The sequence below is a fragment of the Echinops telfairi genome, unplaced genomic scaffold (assembly GCF_000313985.2).
Source record: "Echinops telfairi isolate 266 unplaced genomic scaffold, ASM31398v2 ScPeMD7_7407;HRSCAF=8445, whole genome shotgun sequence".
In the NCBI taxonomy this organism is placed as follows: Eukaryota; Metazoa; Chordata; class Mammalia; order Afrosoricida; family Tenrecidae; genus Echinops; species Echinops telfairi.
Genome location: NW_022111307.1, coordinates 6,419,191 through 6,438,948, shown reverse-complemented (window position 1 = coordinate 6,438,948; position 19,758 = coordinate 6,419,191). Strand labels below are relative to the sequence as shown.

Below are 19,758 nucleotides of genomic sequence, written 5' to 3'. Positions count from 1 at the left end.
TTCATTTACTGAAGGGGCACAACTGAAGAGAAGAAGAAACAGCTACAGAAACCGAATCATCAGAACTTAAAAGGTACAACTTATGAATCCAGGAAATTAGAAGTAAAAAATTAAGTGGAATCCATAAAGATTGATATCCTAGGTGTTAGTGAGGGGAAATGGAATGATACCGTGCTCACGTCAAATCAGAAAAATCATGGTTTACTATGCTGGCAATGACACAATTATGAAGAATGCTGTTGCATTCTTTGTCAGAAAGCACATTTCAAGATCAATGTTGAAGTACAATGCTGTCTGTCATAGGATTATATCTATCTGTGTGGGACACTGAGAACTGGGAAGGGAGTGTATGCAGACAAATTCTCTGCACTCACAATTAAGAGCCAGGGAGGCAGACTCTGATGGAGGGAGGTTTTCACATTTCTGGGTTGGAGATGAATCCCAGTCACATTCCCTTAACTAAAGTTGTTCCCCACAATGTCCCCTGGCAATAATGTCAATTTTAAGGTGCTGTTTGCAAGCACTTGGTTGCTACTAGATGCTTGATGGTTACCTGCCTGAAGGTTGTCTGCCATCTGCCATCAAAAACAATCACACCACTCCATCCTAAGTATGGCCCACTCCCTTATAGATTGCTTTCCTGGAGAAGAGCTTAAGGAAGCTTAAGGTCAAGCCAGCTCAGAGACAACCAAGGTTAAGCCGCCATCTTAACTCTAGAACTCGCCCATCTTGTTATGTATGTACCTTCCTATTAAGTGTATATCTCTAGCACTTTCCCTTCCTGTTATGTGTATACCTCTAGTATCTCCCATTCTTGTTATGTATGCTAGCCCAAGATTATATAAGCCTGTTAAGAGAATACATTTACTATCTCTTGATCCTGCCATCAGAAGACACGAGCCTTTGTATGTTGTGTTAGTCTGGGTAAACTAGGGAAGCAAATCCACAGAAAATCATGTATATAAGAGAGAGTTTTATATAAAAGATAAGTGTACATTAAGAAAGCATCCCAACCCAGCCCAAGCCCATATGACCAACATTAGCCCATATGTCCAACACCAGTCTACAAAGTCCTCCTCAAACTCCCAAAACACGCAATAACGCCAACTGCAGGAGAAAAGCCGAATCAGTGAACGTGTAAGCATCTCAGCGCTGGCAGGGTCTCCACATGGCTGCTCTAGCACCCAGGGCTGCATCAGGGTAGCTCCATGTGGCTTCTCCTCAGGGATATCTCCCAGGAAGTGAGCCTTGCCAGCGAAGGCAAAGAACTAGCTAAGGCAGCTGCACACTGGTCTGACCATCCGAGAACAAGAGACCAGAGAACAAGAAAGGTGAGGCTCACTGAGCCATTTATCCCTCCACCCTTCAATTAATTCCACATGTGTTTATTGGCCAGGTTGGTACAAGAAACTTTAACTATCACACATGTCTTGTCTGATGTTTCTTTAATTTAACTTTCAATTACACAACCATCCTTTAGGACTCATTCGGTTGTGGAGGCTGGTCCCCCACATAATCTGCCTTTAAGGAAATCCAATCAATACTACTATTCAAATGTATGCACTAACCACGAAAATTAGTGATGAAGGAACTGAAGAATTCTATACACATCTTCAGTTGGAAACTTATCAAAGACGCAATCAAGATACAATGATAACTACTAATGGTGATTGGAATGCAAAACAAAGAGAAAGGAACAGTAATTGCAAAATATGGTCTTGGTGATAGAAATGAAGCTGGAGATTGCATGATGGAAATTTGCAAGACTAAGGACTTCATAGGGAACACTTTTTTTTTCAATAACACAAAAGGCAACTACGTACATAAACTTCTCCAGATGAAACGCACAGAAATCAATTTGACTACATCTGTGGGAAGAGATGATGGAGCAACTCAATATCAGCAGCTAAAACCAGTCCCGGGTCCCACTGTGGAAGAGACCACTGAATGCTCAAATGTGAGTTCAGGTTGAAGCTAAGGGAAATGAAAAGATGTCATTGAGCGCCAAAATATGACCTTGAGTCTGTCCTACCTGAATTTCGAGACCATCTCAAGAACGGATCTGAGGCATTGAGCACTGAGGAGCTGTAGGAGGACATCAAGAATGTCATGGCTGAAGAAAGCCAAAGGTTGGCCAGAAGATGGCGGCAGCCTTGGAGATGAAGCGGCTTGAGAAATCCCTGGGGCTGAGTAAAAGGAATAAATACAGTTCTGAGATTCCAGTTCTTCAAGCAAACAGTGGTCTGAATTTAACAGGATTAACAACAATAGCAGTTCATCTAGTCAGGCAAGCCAACAAAGACTATGTGCTGGAGAGCACTGCAGACAAAAAGCAGTTGTGCAGTAATGGTTGGAATATAGGGTAACTCAAGTAGATGGACATTCCAATAAAGATGATGTCCTCCAGTCCCTTTCAGAAGGGCCACATGGAAGGGATGATAAATCCAGGGGGTGGTATTGAGGCAGACTAGCAAAAACCCCTCCATTTGTGTCAGCTGCTAAGTAACTTGCCCGTTCCTCCCTCCCATCTCCGAAAGTTGCCTGCAAGTTGGCCTGCCCATTCTCCTGCCCCTTATGGGAAAGTCTTGACTAGTGATTAACTTTAGAATGTACTCCCATGTGCCCAGGTTCTGGACACTACAATTAGTTTAGACTATTCTTCAATATATAATTTGTTCTGATTCAATATTGTTCCCTTTGATGTTGTAATCGGAATGGTGTAGTTAATTTTGTTATGGTAACTAGGATGTTATAGTCAATGTTGGTATTGTTTCTTTTGTGACAAGGAATGTACCTTGTAATACTTGCTCTTCTTGACGTTACTAGAATGTTATAATCAATGCTGTGCCCTGTAATGCTCCCTAACCCTAAAGAATAGTAACATTAATTTTGCTTTCTGCTTCTGTCCATGCTTGCTTAAGTCTTAGACAAAGGACAAATGAGTTTTTTGCCTTTAAAAGGTGGACTGAAATGTGGACTCAGGGCTGCAATCAAAGAATCACTTTTAGATTCCAGCAGTCCGTTTATAACTGAATTGACTCTTCTAAATTATCAAGACATTACGGTGGCTGTCATTTATTCGAATCTGCAACAATATAGCACTGCTGAACTACACAACTATCCTCTAGTTCTTTCATATTTCCTCCCCTTACTATTATGTTTTTTATTTGTTTTACCTCATTAATCATGATAGATTTGAGTATATTCATTTGTATATTTAAATTTAAATTGTATATATTCATTACAGGAAAGCCAAGATAGATGACCCTTCAGAAACAGTAACAGGGGCAATGGTTCCCTGAGGGTACAGGAAGAGAGGGGTGGGGGCAGGGGAATAGGTTGCTGATAGCAATGATGACCGTATAACCCCACTTGATGGGATCGAACAACAGAATTGTATGTGGATGGATATATTAGATTGTGTAAAATGTGGTTCCAAACCCCTCCCAAACATGAAAAAAAAAAGGGTTGGGGGGGCATGGGGCAGGAAGGAGATACAGGGGGGCTGATATCAATGAGTTCAAGAAGAAAGAGAATGTTTTGAAAATGATTGTGGTAGCAATCATACAATACTGCTTGATACAATTGAACTATGTTATGCTATTTGTAAGAGCTCCCAATAAAATGATAAATTAAAAAGAATGAAAAAAATTGCAGAAAAAAAGATGATGTCCTCATTCTGTTGACAGATCTTAATTCATATTTTGAAGACAAAGTTTACCTCACAGGCTATAAGTTTACCTTGGCTGATGTCCTGTTTTACTCTGGACTTCACTCTGCTTTGTAGTTGACTTGACAGTTCAAGAAAAGGAGAAATATCTTAATGGGTCCCACTGGCTTTGTCACATTCAGCACTACTCAGGTCAAGCAACATCTGACTAATGCTGCCATCAAGAATAGATTGTGTACCAATTCCCAATGGAAGAGCCCCAGGCTGTACAGAAGAGTGATTAAAAAGTTTCAGTGAAAAATGCATTCTGGACCACAGGACTAAGGTAAATGGATGGGCAGCCATTACTTTTTGATATAGGAGCTCAAATTTTAAAGTGTACACTTGTGTTTGAATGTTTTGTTTGTTCTTTAGTTGAAGTACTGCATTTTTATGCAAAACTCAACTATTATAAAAATGTGCCAAGATCAAGGCCTAAATTACTTTGTCTTATAAGTGACATTGTAATAAAAGTGGAAAATCAGTGGGCTAAAAAAGAAAGGAAAAGGTCATTAAAGAGACAAGAAAGAAAAGTTCAAAGTGGTTGCTAAAGAGACAGAAACGTCTTAATCTTGAAGTGGCTAAAGCAAATGGGATAACTGATGAAGTCAAAGAGCTGAGGGGAAAATCTCAGCTTGAGAAGAAAAAGTCATACTGTAGTGACATGCGCGACGACCTAGCGTGAGAACACCAAAAGGTAAGAACACACGCAGCATGTCTGAAACTGAAAGCACTGAAGAAGAAAATCAAGCCTTGAGTTCCAATCTTGAAAGGTTGTATGGGCAAAATATTGAAGGACGCAAAAAGCATCAAAAGAAGATGAAAAGAATACCCAAAGTCATGATACCAAAAGAACCGGTTGACCTTCAACCACTTCAGGAGGTAGAGCAAAAGCCAATGGTGCTGAAGGAAGAAAATCAAGCTGCACTGAAAACATTAGCTTAAACAGAAGGCTCCAGGAATTGATGGAATACCAATCGAAAGGTTTCAACAATCTGATGAAGCGCTGGAAGCACTCACTCATGGATGCCAGGAAATTGGAAGACAGTTAATTGGCCAACTGACCGCAAGATAGCTATATTTGTACCAATTTCAAAGAAAGATGACCCAACAGAATGCTCAAATTCTACAACAGTATCATTGAGATCACATGCAAGTAAAATTTTGCTGAAGATCATCCAACAAAGGTTGTAGCAGTACATTGACAGGGAGCTGCCAGAAGTTAGGTCAGATTCTGAAGGGGACATGGAAGTAGAGATATCATTGCTGATGTCTGATGGACCTTGGCTCAAAGCAGAGAATTCCAGAAAGGTGTTTATTTGTGTTTAATTGGCTATACCAAAGCATCTGACACTATGATCCATCTTACCAAACTATGGATAGCCTTGAGGAAAATGGGAATTCCAGAACACTTCATTGTGCTCATGTAGAACTTGCCTGTGGACCAGGAGGAAGTTGTGTGAACTGAACAAGGGAATACTGCATGGCTTAAAGTCAGGAAAGGTGTGTTTCAGGGTTGTGCTCTTACACTCTACTTGTTCATTCTGTAAGCGGAGCAAAGAATCAGAGAAATGGGATTATATGAAGACAAATGCAGCATCAGGATCGGAGGAAGGCTTATTATTAACAGCTTGTAATATGCAAATGACACAACCTTGTTTGCTGAAAGTGAGGAGGACTTGAAGCACTTGTTGATGAAGATCAAGGATTGCAGCCTTCAGTACGGATTGCAACTCAATGTGAAGAAGACCAAGATGCTCAACTGGTCCAATAGATAACATCATGTTAAATAAGAAATTACTGAAGTTGTCAAAGATTTTGTCTTGCTTGGATCCACAATTAACCCTTGTGGAAGTAGCAGTCAAGAAGAGATCAAGCAACACATTGAGGAAATCGGCTGCACAAATCCTCCTTAGAATATTGGAAAGCAAAGGTGTTACTTTGAGGACTAAGGTGCCCTGACTCAAGCCATGGTATTCAATTGCCTCATATGCGTGTGAAAATTGGAGACTGAATAAAGAAGACCCCCTGTAGTATTAAATAAAATTGTCGCTGGGGGGTGAGGTGCCAGCCCCACCAGGTACTAGAACTCACTGGTTCAGTAATACTACTTCTGGGTTCAGTAATGCACAATTGTACGGTTGAGATATATAAGTATTATATTAAAGTCATCGAGAGCATGAGAGATAATACAATAATACAGTCAGGCATGATACATAGCAAAATTGCTCACCTCAGCCCAGCTTGATGGTCCTCGTGGAGGGGGCTTAGCCGTCAGAGAAGAAACCGCTGCTTCATCCTCCTTAGTCACCATCTCCAGCCACCCTCGGCCAGCCACCCTCCGGCCAGCCACCCTCTTGAGAACCAGGGAGCCTCATTATTTATTGCTAACCACGCATCATAGAGTCATACATCACAGAAAGGGGCAATACAATTCATTCTAGAACAAGTTTGATCACTCTAACGTCTCACATAATAAAACAGACAATTACTATTCTGGGAGGCATACAAGTTCCCTGATAGTGGACAATAACCTGAGTCATCAGGAGGGATATTAACATAGGCAATCCAATCAATAGGAGAGGAATCACCTAGGGGTGTGCCCACATTGGTTGTGGAATAGACAGTGGTGTCTGCTTGATCTAGACAGCTGATAATGGCTAACTAACCTTGGTCACCCTTGGGCGGGTTTGCCCTCTCTAGCAAGTGAATAGACCACCATTATCCTTATCAGAAGGGAGTGGGTCTTATTCAGGGTGAGTCAGACTAATAGTCTAGCCACTACAGATGGCCGATGTTAAGGAGAATAACCTCTGACCTACTCTCGCTGATCACCTATTGTACAGTCACTCTTAAGCAGTTAAGTTTGGTACATATTTTGGGGAGACAACTTAAGAGAAATCCTTCTGTTACCCACAACCCCCCAAAATAATTGACGCATTTGAAGCTGGAGCAGAATAGTTCAAGTACTAAGGACCGCTACAAGGACAAACAAATCTGTCTTGGAAGAAGTAGGGCTCGAGTGCTTCTTAGAGGCAAGGATGGTGAGACTTTGTCAAGAGAGATCAGTCCCTGGAGAAGGACATCTTGCTTGGTAAATTGGAGGGGCAGCGAAAGAGAGGAAGGCCCTCAAGGGATATATTGACACAGTGGCTGCAACAATGGAATCAAGTACAGAAACAATCGTGAGGATGGTGCAGGACGATGCAGTGTTTCCTTCAGTTGGGTCAGAACCACTATTGGTCAGAACCAACTTAATGGCACCTAACAACAATGGATAACAGTGAAAGCTATGGATAACCGAAGGTGATGGGTAGCAGAAAATTCATGAGCAGAGTACCCACATTGAGTAAGTCTCCACTGAGTCTTTATCCAGGAATGTGAACAGGCAGAGGGCATTAGCCAGGGGAGTGGCAGTCTCCCTTGGGGGCTTGTCTGAGTGTGCCCTTAATGAAGACTTCCATACAGTGACTCTCGTCACTTCGCGCTTCGACTTCTGCGGCTTCACTCTATCGCGGTTTTTGCGTAACAGCGCATGCTCTGTCATTACTGCCACTGATTGGCTCATACTGTACACGCTTCTGTCTGCATCGCTACGTATTGGAGCTACGTATCAGATGCATTTTTGCTTTTGTACAGTGTACTGTAATTGTTTGCGATTTTTAAGAAATTTTATCTAAGCCCTATGATGCCTCCTAAACGAGCTGCTTCTTCTAAGCCTTCTGACAATAAAAATAAGCGCCAGAGGAAGATGCTCACCATCCAGGAAAAAGTAAAACTTTTGGATATGATCAAAGATGGCAAGAAAATCGTGGAGGTTGCACGCCATTTCGACTTGAATGAGTCTTCCGTTCGCTCCATCCGTTGTACTTCATAATATAATAAATAATAAATTATAATTGTAACGTCCAAAATGTTTTACTGCATTTTCCCTTTTTCGTTTAATAAATTGGGTAATACGAGTGTAATGGCGACTAAAGGGTGTTTTTCATGTCCTCTATGCTCTAACTACGAAAATATTTGATTTACAAATAAGGAATCCTACTTCGCGGAATTTCATTTATCACGGTAGGGTCTAGAACCGATTAACCGCGATAAACGAGGGTTCACTGTACTGGGTCTGCATAGTATGAGTCACGCCCTGATTGCCCTGATCAGAAGGCCCTGGATGAATCTTATAAGCTCTTTTGTCTAGTCTTGTTCTTGCTTCTGTCGTCCCAGTTGTAACTCTGATATATGGATCTGCTGCCAATCATGCTTTCGTGACAATTTCCTTTGCCCTCACATGTCCTTTTAACAGCTCTGAATCTCTGAAGCTCTTGGACACATTATGGACCTCATGCTAATCATTGTAAGATGACCAGACGTCCCACTTTTGGCGGGACAGTCCCGATTTTTAACAATTTTTCCCGTGTCCCGCAGCATTTTAAAAGGATGTAAAGAATGCACGACAAGCTAGGGTATATGGTTTTCGGCTGCCATGTGGCTATTTCATCAGGATATGAGTTTTATCAATGGTGTCCCGCTTTTGTCCCGCTTTACCCATGTTAAAATCTGGTCACCTTATATGGGCTCTCTCATCCATATGATGTACCTTTGTCTAGGCTTTTTCTGTTTCGGGCTTAAATTGTATTTCAAATTTGGAATTTTTTTATACCCTAAAACAAGACTCAAAATGGACGTAGAACTCCTACTATCAACTACAGTCTCTGGCAAACCTCATGCTCAAAATTTAAGCTTGAACACATCTAGATTTGATTATTCTTCTAGATGATAATTTCTTCTACAAATAATGGTAGGTTCAGCTCATCTGTATCATTATATATTTTATTTCTTGTCTCTGCTTGACATAGTGCCTGTTACAATGGGCTTATGCATAGGAACAATTGCAAGGATCGTGCATAGAGTACTGTTGGGCATAGGGGATGGGCTTGAAGGTACCTAAGAACTCACCTGATGTGTGGTGGGCTGCTAACCACAAGGTCAGCTGTTAGGAACCACAAGGTCACCAGTTATCATGAGGGCGAAGATGAGGTTTTCTATGCCCATAAAGATCGACAGTCTCAGAAACTCACAGAGGCAGTTCTACTCTGTCCTATAGAGTTGCGTTAAGTGGAAACGTCTTGATGGCAGTGAGGGGTGGTTTTTTTTTGGAGGTGTCATATACATTTTAAGGAGTAATACAAATATTTAAAGAAAGAGAAATGTTGTAGTGAATTTCTTCTGTGTGCTCCTGAATGGACTCCAAAGTTATTTCTCTTCCTAAAGAAGTGATACTTTCATACAGTGAGTTGAAAATGTCCATTCCCACCCCAGATATACTGAACCAGAATCAGCATTTTAAAAAGATCCCCAGGACTGTAGACATATAAGAATCACTTGGGGATCTTATTAAAATGTAGCATCTGCTTCAGTATATCGAGAGAAGAAATGTGAGCTCTCACCAGGGAGTCCACTCGAAATAAACTGGTTGGACACCCTGGCACTAACTTCTTTGAATATGGCTGTAGTGCTTGTTTTCTGTAAGAAGAGAATGCCTGCGTATCATCTGAGGTAGACACTGATCTAGTTTTCATAGTTGGTGTTAATAGAACAAGTCATTGTAACTAGTAATTTCCAGTCAACCACATTCCTGACTCTCAACATTAAACCAGAGGAAATGATCTCCACCAGGTGGTGCCAAACCTCAACCAGAAGATGCTGCGGGAGGGCGTGTACTGAGAAGTATGCTGCTGTGAGGTGTCATGGGGGAAGCCAATTCCATCTCACTGCCATTGAGCCGATCCAACTCATAGAGACCCTACAGGACAGGGTTAAACGGCCCCTATGGATTTCCGAGACGGTAACTCTTTATGGGAGTAGAAAGCCTCATCATTACCCTGTGGAGCAGCTGGTGGTTTCAAACTGCTGACCTTGTGGTTAGCAGCACCATCGGGCCCCTTAGAGCACATGTAGATCTTGAAACTCAACCACCTAGCTCTGAAGGCTCATCTCAATAATTTCATTTACCTTGCAATAAATGTCCCCACATTTTTGGCAATTGATTCTTTTGAATACCACCTACTGTGCGTAGTTGAAGTTTTACCCTAAGAAGTGACATAATTACTAAGGAAGGTCCAGAAGCAAAGGCCAAACAGAAGTCTCTGGAATACGTACTTTCCCGTTAAACTAAATATAAAGAAAAAGTAATTAGACTCTAATTGTAGCTTTGCTACTTGCTACATGTGTGGATTTAAGCAAATCCACGTACTTTCTCTAAAATCCCCTTAATTTCAGTGTCCTTATATGAAAAATGAAGGTAAGAATATCTAGATCACAGGGTTATTATAAGCATTAGACGTTTTGGTATGTATTTAATACAGTGCTGGGAACAGACTAAGCACTTAGTTTTGAGTATGTAGAAGATATGCTTTAATCTAAGTTGAGTGAGCCATAGGAGTGGAGTGGGGCTACATCCTCTAAGTTAGGCCAATACAATTCTCGCCCCTGAGGGTTTCTTCTCCCCCAGCCCCTGCATACACACTCACATTGCTGCTCTAGAAAACACAGGCCTGCCAAGGCCAAAGAGAACCAGCAGAATGAAGGATTTCAGCCTCTTGAAGACAAAGTATTGTCTAATTTAAAAGAAAAGCTCACAAATATATTTTTTATCTGAATTTCTGGGTGATCTTAATGGCTAAATGCTTGGCCGTTCAATGAAAAGTTGATGGTTTGAACCTGCTCAGAGGCATCTCTCAAGAAGAGCCACTGAACAATCCCCGGATGCACAGTTCTGCTTGGACACACACTGGGTCGCCATGCATTGGAATCGATTAGGCAGCAACTGGTTTGGTTTTTATTTTCACCTGACAGAGTCTGGCACCAAACATCTAATGACTGAAAAATTGAGCATTTTATTGGGAGGCTCTTACCAATCTTATAACAATCCATCATTCAGCAGCATTAAGCACACTTGTACGTATGTTGTCATCAACATTTCTAAAACAATTTCTTTCTACTTGAGCCCTTGTTATCAGCAACACTTTTTTCCCGTCCCACCCTCGTGGATCCTTGATCAGTTATATATTATTATTTTTATTTTGTGTCTTACACTGTCCGTTGTCTGCCTTCACCCATATTTCTGACATTCGTCCCCATGGGAGAGCTATATAGCCAACCTTGTAATGGGTCCCCCCTTTCTACCCCTCTATCCCCTGCCCCCACTATCCCCCTACCCGCATGACATCATTACTCTCACTGCTGTTCTTGAAGGTTTTATCTGTACTGAATTCCAAGTCAAGAGCTCTTATCTGTACCAATGTGTGTACTCTAATTTAACAAGATTTGTAAGGTAGAGCTGGGTCATGGTAGTGGAGGGGTGTGTGTGTGTGTGTGTGTGTGGTGGGAAAGAAGCATTATGAACTAGATGTGTGTTTGAATGTGTTTAGGAATGATGTCTGTTTCGTCAGTGCTATACTGAACCCTGCTGAATCACCCTGGTGTGTGTGTGTGTCCAATCATCTACAGATGGGCTTAGGGTCTCCACCTCAACCCCCCTCTTTTGCATACATATAATTGTTTGTTTTGGAGCTTTTGACACCTGGTATATGTTCCCGTTCACACCTCTTTCTTATACACATATATGAGTGTCAATGAATTTGTTTCTCTAGTCTACCCGGACTAACACACTACTCTTGGAAAGGTTTCTGATTTTTGAAAAGTACAAAGGCAATTCTTCTGTGCTGAGTTGGAACTGACTTGCTGGCAGTTCCAACAACGTGGCAGGTTTTCCCTCAGATAAAGTGTGTTTGAAAGCAGATTACAACTCTCTTGGCTAATCTAGAGAAGGGTGGTCTTGCTCTCAGGGGTGTAAACATGTCCTTAATGATTTACAGATGCAAGCCAACTAAAATGTAGGGTGCTGGGTAGGACTTCTGGCCACATGATCATGAGTCATACCCTGACCAGCAAGTGGGCAGGTAATTGAAGCCCCAGAGCCACTCCTATATGCTGTTTTGACCTGCAAAGATGTGCCTATCCCAATTAGTCCTTTCCCGGCTTCTGCAGGCCCTCCTGCCACAGCCATGAATTAACCAATCATGATTTTTGTGATTATTTCCTTTATCTTCCATTATCTATAATACCTCATGGCTATGAATCTTTTAGATACCATCTGGCCTCATCCTGATGGTCTCCATTGTCTTTATCCTGTTAAAGCGTAATAAAAGGGTTTTATAAAATAAATTTGAATTTGGAACCTTTTCATTTATTTTTCATTTTAAATCATTTTATTGGGGGCTCTTACAGCTCTTATAACATTCCATACATCAATTGTATCAAGCATATTTTTACATATATTGGCAGCATCATTTTCTAAACATTTACATTCTATTTCAGTCCTTGGTATCAGTTCCTCTTTTTTCTTCCCTCCCTCCCCATCCTCATGACCCCTTGATAAACTATAAATTATTATTATTTTCATACCTTACGTCAACTGCTGTCTCCCGTCACTCACGTTTCTGTAATTTGTCACCCTTGGGAGGGCTGTTATGTGTCTACCATTGTGATTGGTTCCCCCTTCCTCCCCTTCTCCCACCATCTTCCCCCCTACTCTCCTGGTATCACTACTCCCATTTCTGTTCCTGAGGAATTTATCTGACCTGGATTCTATGTGTTGTGAGCTCTTAGCTGTAACAGTGTACATGCTCCAGTCTAGCCAGAACTGAAAGTCAGGATTGGTTGTGGTGGTGAGGAAGCCTCAAAGAACCAGAGGAATATTATGTATATCATACTGTGCCCTGGTTAACTAATCTCTTCCTTGTGACCTTTCTGTAAGGGAAGGTCCTATTGTCTATAGATGGGGTTTGGGTCTTAGCTCCAACCCCCCTCATTCTCAACAAAAGGTTTTTTATTGTTTTGGGTCTCCTGGTGCCTGTGAACTGATTCTATAGACACCTCATGATCACACGGGCTGGTATGCTTCTTCCATGTGGACTTGTTGCTTCTCTGTTAGAAGGCCACTTGTTTAACTTCAAGCCTTTAAGACCCCAGGTGCTATATATTTTGATAGCCAGGCACCATCAGCTTTCTTCACCACATTTGCTTTTGCATCCATTTTATTTTCAGTGATCATGTCGGGAGGGTGAGCATCACAGAATGCCAGGTTGTTAGAACAAAGTGTACTTGCATTGAGAGAGGGCTTGAGCAGAGGCCCAATTCTGTCTGTTATCTTAATACTTAACATATAAATATATGTACATTGGCCTCTATCTCTTCCATTATAAATTAATATATTTACATATATACATACCTATAGCTAAACCTCTATAAATAGCTTTTGCCTCCTACTTCCGCCTCCTACTTCTTTCCTCTCTTTCCTTTCACCTTCCTCCTATCGCACTATTATGCTCATCCTACATTCAGCTCCCAGTCATTCCTCTCGGATACCCTGCATGAAGATGCTCTTGAGCTCCACACTTCTCAGATTCAGCCTTGCTTGTCTCCTTTCCATGCGGGCCTTCTTGGATCCTATCTTTATTAAAAATGGTACTATCTTGTACAATATGAATTTCTTTTGCATTCATTTTTACTATAAAAAAGTATTGCATTGAAATATGTATCTGACTTTTTTCCTGGCACCTCTTAGACTTACAATTCCGGGGAGTGCCCCGCTAGTCTCACCTCAGCACCTGCCCGGTCATGACAGTCTCCCCAGATCTGTAAGCTTCTCTTTGTTTCCTTGACTGTTGTTATTCTAGGTAGAGGCTAGCTATCACTCAACCTGCATGGGAAACCAGGTGGACAGACTGAGTATGTGTGTATGAACCCTCATCTGGCCTAATCCTAGGTCCTTTCTATTTGGATTGGAATGCATTTTTTGTCTCTCTGCCCGACTGAGGCAGATTTATTGTTCTGTTTTCCTCTCTATAAGCCAATTGCGGCTTTTGGAGTACCTGTCAGCTTAATGGGACAGAAGACGCTGGAGTCCAGGATGGGAGAGGAAAACCAGCCTGACGGTAGAAAACGTGTTGACAAAATCAACAGCTAATTTCTGATGGAGCAAAGTGAAGCTCTGAAACTTTAAAACGTACCCAGGTCACACAACAGGGACGTGGCAGAACTGTGTAGTGAACCCAGGGCTGTCACATTCCAGAGCTGGCGTCGTTCTGTGACATAACCTTCGGGTTCAGAGCGCCTTGGTGAAAATAATGGCATTTGGCAGAGGGCAGCTAATGATCTTTTTTTTTTAAGCGTTTTAATAGGGGCTCATACTTCTTATCACAATCCATCCATCCATCCATTGTGTCAAGCACATTTGTACATTTGTTGCCATCATCATTCTCAAAACATTTGCTTTCTACTTGAGCCCTAATATCAGTTCCTCATTTCCCCCTCCCTCCCCACTTCCCCCTCCCTCATGAACCCTTGATAGTTTATTATTATTTTGTCATATCTGCAGCGAATGATCTTATAGGCAAAACAATTCACAGTTGAATGTTCACACCAAATCAAATCTGTAGCCACTGAATTGCTTGCCACTCATGGCGAGCGACCCTGTAGAACAGGCTAGAACTGTCTCATAGGGTTTCTAAGGCTGTCAATCTTTATGGAAACAGACTGCCCCATCTGTCTCTTGTGGGTTGGTTAGTGGGTTCCAAGCATCAACATTTTGACTGGCAGTTGAGTCATTTAACCATAGCACCACCAGGGCTCCTCCTCTCATTCGAGGAACCCAAAGATGCTTAAAAATGCAAGTCATTTGGGTTTGAGCACACAGCCTTCGGAATGGGCTGCTACTTGCCTTGACAAGGGTGGGCCTGGGTCAAAGAGTCACAGCGTGGGTTCTCCACCCAGCCGTCATGTTTACAGGTCGGCACCTGCCTGCATTTCTTGTTACAAAATGTCCCTCTTGCATAAGCAGTCACTTGCACTTCTTATTTCTCCTTAATTGTTTTCATTGCTGTAAAAATAATATTTTAAAGAATTGAGATGTATATATTTCCTATAACTAAAACGCACTTTTAAAAATGTCGAACAGGGAAATGTGCGGTACAATTTAGTGATATCAATCAATTATTAATTGAAACTTTAAAACTTTTAATTGAATTATAAGATTCTTTTAGAAAGTTACATAAGTCTTAACTGTACAGGATGATACGTTTTCACAAAAGGAAGCTGTGCATGCAATCGGTGAAGACATAGAGCATTGTTAGGCTATCCAAAGCTTCTTTAGGTGCTGTGGGATCGCACTGGTGAACTGGGTTAGGCTAGGAGACCTGGTATTGCATGGTGTCCTCCGTTTTATGATGCGCTCTATGTGCTGTGATCATACTCTCTGCCATGGTGCCTGTGGAACAGAGAACTGTCCCTGGGTTTCTGAGACTTCAGCTTCTCACTAAAGCAGAAGCCTTATCTTTTTCCTGAGGAGTAGCAGCTGGTGGTTTTGAATTGCTGACCTTACGGTCAGGAATTTAATGCATAACCCACTATGCTACCAGGCCTCCCCAATACCCTTACTCGGGTCAAAGCCGTGGTCTGATGGAAGGAGAATCCCCAGGGGGTGGCCTGCTTCAATCATCTTGTGTTTTACAGAGGAGAAACGTGAGCAGCAAAGGAGGGCCTGACAACCACCAAGAAAAGAGAGTACATCTTTGGACCCAGGGTCCCTATGCTGAGAGCCTCCTAGATCCAGGGCAAGCTTGATGCCAAGACACAGAACTCCAAGGAATACTGGACCCATAGGTGCTGGAAGGAGGCAGGGACCTTCTAGCTTCCTAAATTGTAAGAGAAGATATTTCTGTTTGTTAAAAGTCATCTATTGGTGGCATTTCTGTCAAAGCAGTACTTCCTAAAAGTGTTGCCATAAAAATATATGTACATAGGTCAATACCTCTATTTTTATGAATTAATGGATTTACATAAGTGCATAATTATGTGTATACCTCTGTCCATAGCTGTGCCTCCTGGATTTTTCCTCTGTTTCCTTTTACCTTCCTCCTGCCCCACCATCACACTCGCTCTTCTTCTGTCTCTTAGTAATTCCTCTCAGCTAGATTGCTGTTGCTCCAACACCCCCAGGAGCTCTACGTCCTTCTGATTGTTGATTTTAATTCCCTAGCTTTTCTCCTGTCTATGGCGTTATTTGATCCCTGCTCCCTTCCCCCACCTCCTCAACACCCCCCCCTCCCCACCGCCCTGCCCAGAACCGTTGTTTGTCCCGTTGCCCTTGCCGTCTCCTCGGCCTTGCTTCCCATGCCTATCTTGTACAGGTAGGCAAAACAACAATAACAGAGCCAAAACAAAAAGAAAACAAAAGATTGAATAAAAAGTGAAAAACAAAACAAAAGCATACATAATTCCAGGGCTAGTCGCTGACCTTTATGACTCTCTCTCCACCAGTCCTGGGGAGTTCCAGGAACTGCCCCTCTAGCCTGAAGTCTATTTTGGGGGCTCCTCGGGGCTTTGTGGCTTTGCTTGGCTCCTGTTGCTGATCTCTTATGTTTCCTTCCTGGTTCATGCCATTGGGGGGGTGGTCAGAACAGACTCACTCCTCACCGAGTGTCCCCAGTATTGTCCTCAGTCATGGTATGCTCCAGCGAGGGGTCATCATGTCTCAAGCTGTTGTGGGCCCGACAGTCCTCTCTGTGCTTTAGCAGCTCTGTGCAGGGATGTCTGGCTCCTGTTGCTGATCTCTTATGTTTCCTTCCTGGTGCCAGAGGGGGGTCTAGACCCTTATGCTCTCTTTTGCCTTCTTGGTTTGCTTCTGTATGGGCGTGGGAGGCCAGCTCCCTCTCCCCAACCTGTAGGTTTAGTGTTGTCCTCTGTAGCACATACTTCGTGTGTGTGTGTGTGTGTGTGTGTGTGTGTGTGTGTGTGTGAGAGAGAGAGAGAGAGAGAGAGAGAGAGAGAGAGAGAGAGTTAGTTTGGCTCTGACGGGGCTCTGTATACCTCTCTGTTCATGAGTTGCTCCATGTGGTTACGTTGCTCTTAGGGTTTGGTGCTCCGTGGTGGGGTCTGCACTCACACTCCCATTTCTGTGGAGACATAAACAATACTCTCCCCCTGGTTGGATTAGTGCCCTGTTCCCCCCATGCCATCCTCTCCCTCTTTTTTTTTTCTCCCTCCGCACCCCCCTGCACTTTCCCCTTCTTTGTCTTGGAATGACATGTTCATCCTTGGGCTTGTCCTGACCCCCACCTGATTGCCTGTATCTCAGCCCATGAAGTGTGAGGTAAGTGGCGTTTCTTCTATACCTACTGTCCTGACTGTACTTACCTCAATGTACTCATGTTGTACTTGGCCTTTTGTGATTGGCTAACTTTGCTTAGCATAATCTCCTCCAACTCCTCTCATGAGACGATGTGCTTCATCAGTGCTTTTTAGTGATACATAGTATTCCATTGTGTGGATGTGCCAGAGTTTTCTAATTCACTTGTCTATCAATGGAAATTTAGGCTGTTTCCAATAAACATTGGAGTGCAGATGACTGGCCATGTTCTATTTCTTACCTCTTCTGGGTATATGCCCAATAGAGGGATTGCTGGGCCATAAGGTAACTCAATTTCCATTTCCTTTAAATATCGCCAGATGGCTTTCCACAGAGTCTGTAAGTATCTACACAACCACCAGCAGTGGAGGAGAGTTCCTATCTTGACACATCCCCTCCAACACTTGTTGCTCTCTGATCTTCTGATTTAGGCTATCCTCCAGGTTGTTAGGCAGTAAGTATCTCATGGTTGTTTTAATTTGCATTTCTCTGATGGCTAATGAACTGGAATATTTTCTCATATGTTTATTGGCCATTCGAGTCTCCTCCCTAGTGAAACGTCTGTTCAGGTCTTTTGCCCATGTCCTCAGGGGGGTAGCTGTTTTCTTCTTTTTGCAGGCTAGGAGGGTGTTATTGTAGATTTTAGTCATAAGCCCTTTATTGTCTGTTGTCTCGTTGCTAAAAATCCTCTCCCAGTCTGTGGGTTCTCTTGCTACTCTTTTGGTGAAGTCTTTCAACGAACACAGATGTTTTATCCTTAGTATACCCCATTTGTCGATTTCAGCTTCACCTGTATGTGTACCTTTCCCTACTACAGTTAGCCTGAGTTTTCTGAGCTAAGGTTCTTAGGTTTGTCCTGATTCCTTTGTTGATGGTCCTGATAATTTGGAGTTTTACTTCACGGTTTATAATCGACCTTGAGTTTGTTCTTGTGCACGGGGTGAGGTAAGGGTGTTGTTTCATTTTCCTACAGGTAGATATCCATTGTTTCCAGCACCACTTGTTAAAGAGGGCATCCTGTTTATGCTTGGTTGGTAGTTGTTAGTCTTCTGACCACAGTGAGTTGGCAAGGGTTTTCTACAGGGTTGGGTGTCTCACGGCATGTTCTTTGAGTTTTTACTTATCCAGGAGGACTTACCTCACTGTCTACCTTAATAGACAGTTTGGCAGGCTAGCAGATTCTCAGGTTGGCATTTTTCCCCCTCCAACTTCTCCTCTTCATGGTATCTGCTGATAGGTCTGAGCATATTCTTTCTTGAGCACCACTGTATGTGACTACCTTTTTTCCTCTTGCTGCTCTTAAACTTTTCTCTTTTTTCTCAAAGTTGGATAATTTAACTATTTGCCTTCATGAGTTTTTCCTGGGGTTTAGTCTAATGGTGTCCTCTCTGCTTCATGTATGAATGTCTGATTCTCATTCATTAAGGTGGGGAAGTTTGCTTCCAGGAATTCCCTTGCAAATTTAGGTTTGACTTCTTTGTTGTGTATTGTTCTGGAAGACCAATTATTCAAATATTGTTCCTATTCATAGCATCTGTCATTGTTCTCAGGTTTTCTTATGCCTCTTTGATTATCTTCTTTGACTGTCTTTCCTGTTTGTTGAAGTTTGTCCAATTGTTCTTGAGATTGCTGCTATGATTCTCAGCCTCTTCTAATTTGTTGGTGAGGTACATTATCTTATGTTTTGCTCTGTTACCTCATTCATTAGTTCTTGAATTTCCCTTTGGTGTGTGGATTTCATCCCCTTTATCGTGGACTTCATATCCTCTATCATTGCTTCCTTCTTCTGTGTAATGGGCTTGTGGGGTGTCCTGTTATTAGGGCTGTGTCGTGCTGCTCCCCAGGGAAGGGGGACTAGGTTAGCTGAGTGGGTTTGGGGCTGAATGGATCTGAAATCTCCCCCTGGCTGTACTCCTGTGTCACTCCTGGCTCTCTCCTGCACAGCTATGTCATGGGCAAATATCCTAGGGGTTCTTCAATTGCTGAAAATTAGTCACTAATGATCTATCATTACTCACACTGGCAGGTGCAGAGCTGAGGATTGGGGAAAGGGGATGGCTGATGTACTCACTCAGTTGCTGGCTGGGGAGGGAAGATGCAAAGCCCTAGAACGCAGGAGTGGGTCAATAGCAGAGAGGGGAACTCTGGTGTGAGGTCTTGTGGCTAATTCTCAGAAGATCTCTGCTGGCCTGGGTTAATGACCACCTTTAGACATCAGCCTGGGGAAATTACTGTATGCTATGAGTCTCAGATCTTGGGCGTAGGAAGGGGTGGCAGATGCCGTACCACTGGATCTATTGAGGGATTAGCAGAGCCCATGGGCAGACAGTGAACTTAGAGCATTTCAATTAGTTTTTAAATCGCTGTGTGGGTGAAAATTGCAGGGTAGGTCTGAACCAGACCCTAGTACACTGAATCTATTTTTAGCACTTAGCCTCCCATATCGGCCTCCTTACCTCTTGATTTTCTGATCTAACAACGGGAGCACTGGGCAGGTGATTCTACCTGGACGCCATCTTGAAAACCCTTTTTTTCTCTTGAACTGACGCTTGTCCTTACCCACTGGAAACAGATGTAAAAGTAGGATTTCCCAAGTGACTTATGGTATCTGAACACATCCAAGAGACTGAGAAAGTTACTGTGTGCCCAGAATAAGGAAGAAGACTTCTCTGGTACAGAGAGAGACCCAGTTCTGTCCTTCCTTATCAAAGAGTGTTCTGGGACCAAGTCCTCCACGTAGGTGGCCCAGATCCGATGGGGAGTGTGGAGGCAGGTTGGCCTCCAAATACTTTTAGGATCAGGA

At 42.7% G+C, this 19,758-nt stretch overlaps 1 pseudogene; it reads left to right on the top strand.

Moving 5' to 3' along the window:
• The first annotated feature begins 2,141 nt into the window (after positions 1 to 2,141).
• On the top strand, positions 2,142 to 3,967 carry LOC101643656 (annotated as a pseudogene).
• The last annotated feature ends 15,791 nt before the right edge of the window (positions 3,968 to 19,758 follow it).